Genomic DNA, 12,500 nt, shown 5'->3' on the forward strand with positions numbered 1-12,500 from the left:
TGTGGCTGTCTCGGCCTCCGTTATGGCGGCTTCTTCGTCGGCCGACAGCACTTCGCGATGGCGGTCGGCAACCGCATTGCGGGCATGACGTCTTTGACGTTCTCGTTCGCGCCGGTTTGCACGTCGGCGTTCAAGCTCCTCCTCCGCTGGCGGCTGCCTTCTCCGACGCAGTTGGCCCGAACGCACTGGCCGGATTGTACCGGCCCGCAATTGCCGCCGATACTCCTGCTGACGCTGGTTCCGCCTTAACCGTCGGCGAAGAATTTCTTCAGCTGATGGCGGAGCCAAGTTGCGAGCGGGTCTAGCCGGGCGTTGATTGTTGGCTGCTGCTGGTTGGTTGTTGTCTCCTCCATCGTCATCATCCATCAGCTGGCGCCTCTCCCGCTGCTCCCGACGACGTCTCCGCTGGTAAGCGTTGCGGCTGGCTCGACGGTCAGCTCGCCGTCTCACTTCCGCGTGTCGCAGTGCTTCCGTGTTAGCACCGGAAATGGCAGCATTCTCGGCCGATTGGTCATCCAGCCATCGCTGCTGTAGGAAGGTGCAAACTCGTTTTGCAGCCTGTTCCGCCTGCTGCCAGTTAGCTGGGCTTGCCAGCATCCAGCCTGCCAGCTCCTCCGGTGTTACTACTACGCCGTCGTCTTTCGTCAGGAGCTGCACCCTTATGTCCGCGAACCTCGGGCAGTGGAACATCACGTGTTCTGCTGACTCGATCACGGCTGAGTCGGTGCAGAACGGGCAAGTCGGGGCTGAGATGAACCCCATGACGTGCAGAAACTCCCGGAAGAAACCGTGTCCGGAGAGTATCTGACTCAGGTGGAATCCGATCTCTCCATGCTTCCGACCTACCCAACCGCTGATGTCTGGCAATACGCGATGTGCCCAGCGCTTGAACCTACTCGCGGTCGGATGACCGCACTCCTGATTCCAATCGCTCTGCCACTTCGCCATGGTTGCTGACCTTTCCAGCCTCTGTATGACGTCGCGGTCGATCAGCACCCCTTGCTGTAGTGCCTGTTGATGCCGCCTGTGACGCCGGGCAGCTTCCTCCACTTGCAAGCGCAGTGGTATCAGCCCAGCCAACACTACCGCTGTTCCGTAGCTGACTGTGCGAAAGGTACGCGCAACCCCCCTCGCAAGAGGCCGTTGTAGCTGCTCCAATCTCCTTCTGCACCACTGCAGCTCCACCGCTTCCGCCCAGATAGGTGCCGCGTACTTCACCACCGAGTCCGCAACTGCTGCTAGCAAGCGACGCTTCGCTACCCTCGGTCCAGCGTGGTTAGGCATCACGCTGGTGGCCAACTTCACCACACGGAGAGCCTTCGCGGTTGCCTTCTCGACGTGTGGTTTCCACGAGAGGTGGTCGTGAAGTATGACCCCGAGGTAGCGTATTGCTTGCTTTGAGCGGACTTCCACTCCGTCGATCCTTACGGGCACCTGTGGGTGGCCCCGACGCAAACTCGAGATGAGCACCACCTCGGTTTTTTCCGGGGCCAGCTGTAAACGGTGTTGCTGCATCCACGCAGAGATCATTGCTACGGCCTGCTCGGCCACTCCCGCTGCCTCCTCTGGTGTGCATCCCCTTGCCAGTACTGCCAGATCATCAGCGAAGCCGATGACCGATGCTCCGTCGGGCAGCTGCAGGCGTAACACTCCATCGTACAGGATGTTCCATAGCGTGGGGCCCAAGATGGACCCCTGCGGAACTCCTGCCGTTACCTGTCGTGTTACCGGACCGGTGTTCGTGTCGTACGTCAACACGCGGTCAGAGAAGTACTCCTGCAAGATGCTGCGCAATCTTGAGGGCACTCCTTTTTCCTGCAGCGCCTGTGAGATCGCCAGCCAGTCCGCGGAGTTGAATGCATTCCGGACGTCTAGCGCTACAACCAACAGACAGCGCTTGTCTCGCTGGTTTGTCCGTCCAAAGCTCATCGCGGATCTGGCAGCATCAATCACCAACTCCACCGCCTGAAGTGTGGATCGCCCGCATCGGAACCCGAACTGTTGCTCAGAAAGTAGCGGTCCTGATGGCACCTCGATGTGGTCGTTCAGACGATCCAGCAGAACTCGTTCAAACAGCTTCCCCGGAGTGTTGATCAGCATCACCGGCCTGACCGATGACGGTTCTCCGGGGGGTTTTCCTGGCTTGGGAATGAGAACCAGCTTGGCCGTCTTCCACTGGCGAGGAAAGTGGCCGTCGTCCAGCAGCCGCTGGAACAGTCGAACGTGCGTAGCTGGGTATGCCCGCACAGCAGCAGTCAGCGCGGCATTTGGCACGCCGTCCAAACCTGGCGCCTTCCTCGGATTCAGACCCGCAACGATATTGAGCAGCTCCTGTTCGGTAATGGGTCGAATCGGTACACCGTCTGGTTCGATGTCAGGCCAGTTGACAGGGGAGTGTTCCGGGAAGAGCACATCCACAATGTGCTGCAGGTTGGCCGGATCGCGTTCTGGTGCAACGCGACTCCCTCCGAGCCGTTGCAGCAACTCCCCCTGCCACCGGCCTGTCTCGTCCTCCTCGAGATGCTGGATGTATTCTGCGTACCGATCCCGCTTGCTTGTGCGTATCGCCGCTGTCAGGCGATGGCGTGCCTCCTGCAAATCCACCGACATTGCAGATCGAGCCTCAGCGTCAGCAGCCGAGAGCGATTGTCGTCGTTCCCAGAGTTGGCGGCACTCTTCGCGCAGTTGACCGATTTGTGGCGTCCACCAATACGTCGGTTTACCGGTGTGGCCAACGTACGGGGTGACCTCCGCCATAATTTCTCCACAAGCTCGGCTGAGAGCGCGTGTCAGGCTCTCCGCATCGGTAACTCCAACCTCGTACTGAATCCGCTGCAGCGCAATAGCAAAAAGCTCGCCATCAAACTGCCGCGTTTGCCACCTACGCCCTGCTGCACGCACTGTCGAAGTCTCTTCCCGTGTGCGATGACTCCTTGTTGCCTGGTTCTCGCCAACTGTGAAGCGAATGTACCGGTGATCGCTGTACGAGTAGGCATCCAGCATCCTCCATTGTTGCTCGGGGTCCCCCACCAGGTCAGAGCGGCAGATGTTGGAGCTTGCGAAAGCAACATCGACGATGCTCGGGCGAGCAACGCCGTTTCCAAGGAAGGTGTCATCCCTCCCCAGATTCAACACCTCAAGCCCGAGCTCTTCCACAAGCTGTGCCAGCTCCTCTCCCTTGGTGTTGACGCGTTCACTACCCCATGTGCCGTGCCACGCGTTAAAGTCGCCTACGAGCAGCACACGAGAGTGTCCCGAGGCAAGCGTCTCGATACGCTCCAGCATGCCGACGAATTCGGGGACCCCAATGCTCGGTGACGCATAGCAGGCGATGATGGTAATGCCTGCTACGTCCGCCGCTACGATGCCGGAGAAGCACGTACTGCGTACGCGTTGCACTGGATGGGTTCTACCGCTCACGACAATCGCCACCTTGTTATCGCGGTCTACCACCCAGTTTGCGTTGTTCTCCGGGACCGAGCACAGCTCGCACATCACCAATACATCAGCTCGTTCCGTCCTCATAGTGTTGAGTGCCAGGTCTTGGGCACTTCTACTCCGGTTGGCATTTAGCTGGAGGACCTGCAGTCTTAGGGCCATCACAACTGAGGCCGTCCTCCTCCAATGCAGTTGTAGGCGGCGATTCGATGAGGGCCACCACACTTGATGCATCGCACCTCCTGCTTGCATGCAGCCGCACGATGACCGGCCTCACCACACCGTATACAGCAGTTGCTGCGGTCCACCCCTGTGCAGTAGGCCGCCAAATGGCCTCGCTCGAGACAGCGGAAGCAACGACGCATCGAAGCGTCCAGCCTCGGCACCCTCTCCACCCTGCAGGCGGAGTAGTCGATGAGCAGGGGGTCAGTCCTGCTCATGATAGCCTCCGCTTCCGCCCGCGGCAGACGAAGGCGTGCCCGCTTGGTAGCGTCAGGCAGCTCCCACATACGGATCGAGGCCACTGTCGGCTCTTTCTTCAGTGCCGACTTCAGGGCCTCTTTGATTGTGGCTTCCTCGGTCAGATGGTCCACATTGCGGACAATGACCTCAGCCATCTCCGTGACCACCTTGACCGTCCCTTTATCGCCAAGAACTGCCTGGATACGATCACGCAGCGCAAGCGAGTCGACCTCGCGCGTGAGGTCCATCCGCAGGTTGCCCTTTGGGGTCCTCTTTCCAATCCGGATGTATTTCTGCGCATCCTCTAGCGCAGGGGCGGTCCGGATCGGTCGATACATATCGGCAAAGCTCACGCCTGGTGCCGGTATCACCAGTATGGCGTCTGGTCGTCTCCTACTTGTCCGTTGGGCTGGTTGGGGGAAACGTTGGGGTGCCTTTGGCGGCTGGGGCCGCTGTTGTTGCTGAGGCTGCCTCGGAGGCCTCTGCCCAACCGTTTGCCACCCAGGTGACAGGACGTCCCGATAAGACAGCTGCTGCGGCTGAGGGCGGACTGCTTCACGCCCCGGTCTCTGCTGCTGCTGCCTTTCCTTTTCCGCTTCAGCGCGCAATTGGTCCTGCAACTCCAGCAACCGATGGTGGGCAGGACCGCTTGTCTCACGGGTCAGTGCCCTCGTGCGCTTTTGAGACCGCTTAACGGTCTTCTTACTGGGTCCAGGCTGGGATACCGCTTGGTTTCCCAAGCCCGTACCAACCGCGGAGGAGTACATCTCCGACACCGTCCGTGTCCCCATCCTATAGAGTTCAAGCTCTCGCCTAAGAACTTTATTCTCCTGGTCGCTGGCTTCCAGCCTCTCCGTCACTTGGGTCAGCCTCTCGGTCATCGTTTCCAGCTTCTGCAACAGTCTCTCGATGAGCTGGTGCGATCCCTCCGGCGCCCCATTCGAATTCACTGGTCGAACGGTAGCAGCCGTTGCTTCCGGTGAGGTCACCCTGCGTGGTGACGGAATCGGTGGTGTAGTGGCTGCGGTCCTCCGTGAGCCATTCTCCTCCCGCATCTCTTCCTCTAAAGAGGTTGGCTCGGGGGAGGAGAGAACCACCACCATCGGGACGGCGGAGGCCGGCAAACCCGAATTATTCTCCTCGCTGGTTGCCACTGGTTCCTGTGGCGTCGTGCCATGGAAAGCCGCCATTGTTCTTGGTGAAACCTCAATCGGCTCCAACACCACTCGTGGCTGAAGAGGTGGCTCACCTATACGCCGTTTCTTCACCACCGCCTTCTTCAGTGATTCCGGAACAACCGGAACATCAGATTCCGACTCCCCGTTGTCGGTGTCTGATCCCATCTTGAGTTGATGGGCGCAAACTATCCGCTATTTACGTCATCTCCCGCCAGATGACGAAAACCGGGAAGATTTCCTGCTCGCTAACACTTAGCAGGTTCGTCGCCTGTCCTACCACCCAAGTCTCCACGGTTTGGGATGGTTTCCCGTTGCAGGTGGGGGGGCGGAGGGGCTTCGGACACACACCACACAAATTTTCACGCACTCGCACTGAATTTCCCCTAAATATCCCCCTTTTTGAAAGTTTGCCAATATTCAGGCGAGGGTGGGGGGAAGTGGGGTTTGCGGTGGGCCCCAGAAACTCCTTGAAAAATTTGTCCTCCTCACGTTATACGGGAAAAACCACACCCCGGAATTTTCCGTACTTATTTAAAAATTTCCGCTCACTATTTCCCTTATTAAGGCGCTCGTCGGCGCTCGGACGAAGGGGGAGGGGGGGTATGGGGAGCGGGGACACCTCGTTTCACCACCAAAAGTTGCATATGATTTTTCTCAACACTTTCCACCGGTTTTTAGAATTTTCCGTACACTTTTCGAATTTTCCCGCCCAATTCCTTATTTTCCCTTATTAAGGGATTTTTTTCCCTTTCGGTCGGGGTGCGGGGGGGAAATGGGTGGCAGGAAAATTATCAAGATGTCCCGAAAATTATTATAGAGTTTTCTGAATAATCTCCACTGGTTTACACGATTTTATGACACACTTTTTCTTAATTGAAAAAATTTTCACTAATGTCAGAATTTTTTGTCCCATGGGAATTTATTTTTGTCCCATGGGTCATGGGACATGTCCAATGTCAAATTTTTGTCACCACTATAAATGCACTTTTTTTGGTTATTTTTCACCGTTTTCTTTCCGGTTTTTTGCACTATTTCACTAGCTGGCACTTTTCCGCTTCTTTTAACACCACATGCGTCCAGATCCGTTGCGTATTGGGTGAAAAAAGTGAGATCCGGAACAAGACGCCACGTGGAAACGTCACAATCTGGATTTTTCCCACACTTTTTTCCGGCCCAAATGGACCGATTTTCGGTCTGTTTTCACTTGTACCCACTAATCACGACACGATCTAACGATTTAAACCACTTCCGATTAGATCCGGACACTTTTTCTGCACGCTTCAAGAAACAGTTTCTTCTTCTTCTTCTTCTTCTATAGCCGGAATGTTTTTTACAGTTTTTTCCGCGTACAGACCACCGGCATCCACCGTTTTTCCGTCGAAAACACTAAATTGGCTCCCAGTCTTGCGTTTTCAGCGAAAACCGCATCTAAAACGGTTGCTTAGAGCCGCCAAATCAGTGAAAAACCCCCTCCATACAAAATGTATGGGGTTTTGTTTATACCACACTTTCACTGTTTTTTCCAGTTTTTTGGTCCAAATTCACTTCCAAATGATAACAAACGCCTTTTTATCACTTTTAAAGCACTCTGTAAAGAATTTAAACACTTTTTTCACCTTTTTTCGACAATTTTTTGCGCAGCTCACGGAAACACCACCGTTCGCTGTCAACTGTCAAACGCCTCTGCAAGCTCCACTTCTTGTGGTGCCCTTCCGTCAATTCCTTTAAGTTTCAACTTTGCAACCATACTTCCCCCGGAACCCGATTTTGGTTTCCCGGAAGCTACTGAGAGCACCGAATGTAGTAGCGTCTCCCAATTGCTGATTGGCATCGTTTACGGTTAGAACTAGGGCGGTATCTAATCGCCTTCGATCCTCTAACTTTCGTTCTTGATTAATGAAAGCATCCATGGCAAACGCTTTCGCTTCAGTTGGTCCTACGACGGTCTACGAATTTCACCTCTCGCGCCGTAATACCAATGCCCCCAACTACTTCTGTTAATCATTACCTCTGGGTCTATACAAAACCAACCAAAAGACTCAGACCGAGGTCATGTTCCATTATTCCATGCAAGATTATTCTCGGCCAACGCCAACCCTGGGCGGGTGTGGACGCTTTTGTACTAGCCTGCTTGAAGCACTCTAATTTGTTCAAGGTAAATGGGAGCTGCCCGGGCACCACGCACCGGCTCGGGACGTGCCCGACCGATCACGAGGTTGACGCCCAGGCACACCATTGTGAGTCGCAGCCGCGAGCTCGCGCACGAACGTATCCGGCGTGTGCCGGGCGCCCGCGGCGGTCGCGTGTCTGGACGGGGAATCAACTTCGAACGTTTTAACCGCAACAACTTTAATATACGCTAGTGGAGCTGGAATTACCGCGGCTGCTGGCACCAGACTTGCCCTCCACTTGATCCTTATTGAAGGATTTATGCTCAATTCATTCCAATTATGGACCATCGTTAGAGAGGTCCATATTGTTATTTCTCGTCACTACCTCCCCGTGCCGGGATTGGGTAATTTACGCGCCTGCTGCCTTCCTTGGATGTGGTAGCCATTTCTCAGGCTCCCTCTCCGGAATCGAACCCTGATTCCCCGTTACCCGTCGCAACCATGGTAGTCCTCTACACTACCATCAATAGTTGATAGGGCAGACATTTGCAAGATCTGTCGTCGGTCAAGCGACCATACGATCGGCATCCTTATCCAGACTTCAACTCAAGCCGCCCGGAGGCGATTGGTTTTACTAATAAGTGCACCAGTTCCACCGCCCGCAAGCGGACAGCGGTCCCGGCATGTTGCATGTATTAGCTCTGGCTTTTCCACAGTTATCCAAGTAACTGATGGGTGGATGATCTTGTGAATTATGGCTGTTGTACTGAGCCTTATGCGGTTTCACATTCATTTATGTTTGTACTTAGACATGCATGGCTTAACCTTTGAGACAAGCGTATATTACTGGTAGGATCAACCAGAATTCGTCTTCGTCAATTGCTTGTTCGATATTTTTTGTCTACCAGGGCACCAGTCCCCGCAGACTCTCTTTCTACGTTCATCAGGTGACACAATCTTTGTTGTGACCACTCTCATTGACCTGCGGCAGTACACCGACTCCACAGCGCCAATAACCACACGAGCAAAGGTTGTTCAGGAGGATGTCAGATTATCGATGTACATCGTACACCAACATTTGACGTACCGAGGCATTACACCCCGCACGCCCCCAACAGGACCAATCAAGGCTCGCATACGACCTGCGACTTACTGCGGCTCCCTGAAGGTCCCCGTAGGACGACCATCACCAGTTAAGGTGTAGTTGACTTGTCAGGGCACGGTAGTCCCCACAAGTCCCCGATTATTCGTGGATATCGTCCTACGATTGTTTCTGACTCCTTTTGCTCCCCGCAGGTCCCCGTAGGACGACCATCACCAGTTAAGGTGTAGTTGACTTGTCAGGGCACGGTAGTCCCCACAAGTCCCCGATTATTCGTGGATATCGTCCTACGAGTTTTTGTGACCCTTGGGTTCCCGGCAGGTCCCCGTAGGACAACCATCACCAGTTAAGGTGTAGTTGACTTGTCAGGGCACGGTGGTCCCCACAAGTCCCCGATTATTCGGAGATATTGTCCTACGAGTTTTTGTGACCCTTTTGTTCCCCGCAGGTCCCCGTAGGACGACCATCACCAGTTAAGGTGTAGTTGACTTGTCAGGGCACGGTAGTCCCCACAAGTCCCCGATTATTCGTGGATATCGTCCTACGAGTTTTTGTGACCCTTGGGTTCCCGAACTTTGCTACGATGGTTCTGCCTCCAGAGGAGACTTATGAACACTTCGTATCATTTCTTACACCGAACCATGGGATCGCGAGATTGCTCCCGGATCCCTAATCACCTTACATTTTCGTTTCGTTTCCGTACACTACGATGAGCTAATTCAATTTGTTTGTTCGTCTGGCGAACGTTTTATTGCGGAATTACCGCGGTACTTCCAGCCGGGTATGGCTGCCGTACGACCTACAGGATAGATCATCGAACCACTTTTCGTGCATATTGTCCGTCGAGGGTATCACCTCGATACCCCCAACAGACCTTTGGACACTTCCTCACTACTCCTTGGAGCAGCAATCAGGGAACCATATAGTAGGAACAGCCGAATATGGAACTCTTTTCGTACTTTGGACACCTCCTATAACTTGTATGGCGACTTCGGGGACCTTCATTTCGTTCTCAGTTGGTACCCCTATTTCGGTCTTTGGACACCTCGTCTTACCCGTATAACTCACTTTAGGTCCACTTATTTGCCTGATATCTCATCGTGAACCCGTTTTTCGTACACCGTACACACCTAGGAACACCACATATGCGTTTCCCTTTCGATCGTGAAGTTTTCAAATTTTTCGATTTTTGGTCCTAGAAATTCATGAACGGTGGGAGACCAAAATTTTTCATAAAAAAAAAATTTTCACCGTTTGACCATAAAAACCTTCTTTTCGTACATACCCCATCATTTCTTCACGTTTTAGGCCATTTCTGAAATTTTCGCTTCGATAGTGTGTCCCCTATAATACAAAATGAACATTTTGCATCTCCCACAAGTGGCCATTTTTTTCCGCCACTGAAGAACACGACCTCGGGAACTCGGACCTAGGACGTGGCCATGTAAGTCATAGGCCACCCCAACTTTTGCAAAATACTGTTTCTTTTCACTTTTCATGATCTAAGGCGCGTTCCGACGGCGTTTTGAACAAATTTATGAGAAAAAAAATTTTGACCCTCGGACCAAAATTTTTTCGTTCGGGGCCCCATGGCCTATGGCCAGTATGGGAACTCGGGATGCCGATATGACAAAATTTGTCAAAAAATCACTAAAAAGTCGCTATGGCCCATTATTTAGAGCTTGTTGAGACCTTTCTAAAACACCTTGGTTGACCCCTGTCCGATAAGTAGTTTTCGAGATATTCGAGAAAATGTGATTTTTTGGGACTTAGAAAATTTTTGACCCGTACCCTAAGAAAAAGTGATTTTTTCATAGGACAATTTTTTCTTCGCAAATACTGTTTGGTTTCACTTTTCATTATTAGAAACGCGTTCCGAAGCCATTTTCATCAAAATCTCGTGAAAAAAAAATTTCACCCCCGGACCAAAAGTTGGCCGTTCGGTGCCCTATGGCCTATGGCCAGTATGGGAACCAAGGATGCCGATATGCGAAAAAGTGTCAAAAAATCACTTGAAAGTCGCTATGGCTCATTAAATAGAGCTTGTAAAGACCTTTCTAAAACACCTTGGTTGACCCCTGTCCGATAAGTAGTTTTCGAGATATTCGAGAATATGTGATTTTTTGGGACTTAGAAAATTTTTGACCCGTACCCTAAGAAAAAGTGATTTTTTCATAGGACAATTTTTTCTTCGCAAATACTGTTTGGTTTCACTTTTCATTATTAGAAACGCGTTCCGAAGCCATTTTCATCAAAATCTCGTGAAAAAAAAATTTCACCCCCGGACCAAAAGTTGGCCGTTCGGTGCCCTATGGCCTATGGCCAGTATGGGAACCAAGGATGCCGATATGCGAAAAAGTGTCAAAAAATCACTTGAAAGTCGCTATGGCTCATTAAATAGAGCTTGTAAAGACCTTTCTAAAACACCTTGGTTGACCCCTGTCCGATACGTAGTTTTCGAGATATTCGAGAATAAGTGATTTTTTGGGACTTAGAAAATTTTTGACCCGTACCCTAAGAAAAAGTGATTTTTTCATAGGACAATTTTTTCTTCGCAAATACTGTTTGGTTTCACTTTTCATTATTAGAAACGCGTTCCGAAGCCATTTTCATCAAAATCTCGTGAAAAAAAAATTTCACCCCCGGACCAAAAGTTGGCCGTTCGGTGCCCTATGGCCTATGGCCAGTATGGGAACCAAGGATGCCGATATGCGAAAAAGTGTCAAAAAATCACTTGAAAGTCGCTATGGCTCATTAAATAGAGCTTGTAAAGACCTTTCTAAAACACCTTGGTTGACCCCTGTCCGATACGTAGTTTTCGAGATATTCGAGAATAATGTGATTTTTTGGGACTTAGAAAATTTTTGACCCGTACCCTAAGAAAAAGTGATTTTTTCATAGGACAATTTTTTCTTCGCAAATACTGTTTGGTTTCACTTTTCATTATTAGAAACGCGTTCCGAAGCCATTTTCATCAAAATCTCGTGAAAAAAAAATTTCACCCCCGGACCAAAAGTTGGCCGTTCGGTGCCCTATGGCCTATGGCCAGTATGGGAACCAAGGATGCCGATATGCGAAAAAGTGTCAAAAAATCACTTGAAAGTCGCTATGGCTCATTAAATAGAGCTTGTAAAGACCTTTCTAAAACACCTTGGTTGACCCCTGTCCGATACGTAGTTTTCGAGATATTCGAGAATAAGTGATTTTTTGGGACTTAGAAAATTTTCGACCATGACATATATGAAAAGTGAATTTTTCATAGGACCAAAAAGTTTGTCCAAATAGGGTTTTGGTTCACTTTTTATGGTCAGATAAGTGATCCGATGCTATTTTCATGATCATTAGAGGGATTTCACGCTGTGACCAAAAATTTTCATACTTCATACTTGTCCCCGGTGCCGTATATGGGAGGACCGGGGGAACATGTCTTCGTAAGTCGTGATGTTCAGTGACGGATTTCTGGGACTTAGAAAAAAAATGTGCTCTCAGGCACATTATATGTTTCATACACACATGATTTTCATTCTTCATACTTGTCCCCGTGCCGTATATGGGAGGACCGGGGGAACATGTCTTCGTAAGTCGTGATGTTCAGTGACGGATTTCTGGGACTTAGAAAAAAAATGTGCTCTCAGGCACATTATATGTTTCATACACACATGATTTTCATTCTTCATACTTGTCCCCGTGCCGTATATGGGAGGACCGGGGGAACATGTCTTCGTAAGTCGTGATGTTCAGTGACGGATTTCTGGGACTTAGAAAAAAAATGTGCTCTCAGGCACATTATATGTTCCATACACACATGATTTTCATTCTTCATACTTGTCCCCGTGCCGTATATGGGAGGACCGGGGGAAGATGTGTTTGTAAGTCGTGATGTTCAGTGACGGATTTCTGGGACTTAGAAAAATAAATGTACCCTTAGGCACATTATTTGTATCAATAATTGTATCCCCAGCCTTTCATGGGGAACTTTTCCGTATTCCCGGACTTGTACATTTTTCGGGTTCCACCTCCCGACAATGTATCTCTACTGTGCATTACGTACCTTATAACGCACGGCACCCATTGGGTGACTCCACTTAACCATCTTTCGATAATGCCCGTGTTGCAGATATAATCCCAACACCTACCAGGCTTTATATGTACATCGAACGTTACATACGATGCACCCCGTATTCCCGGACTTGTACATTTTTCGGGTTC

Source organism: Anopheles stephensi, unplaced genomic scaffold (assembly GCF_013141755.1).
Source record: "Anopheles stephensi strain Indian unplaced genomic scaffold, UCI_ANSTEP_V1.0 ucontig171, whole genome shotgun sequence".
Lineage (NCBI taxonomy): Eukaryota > Metazoa > Arthropoda > Insecta > Diptera > Culicidae > Anopheles > Anopheles stephensi.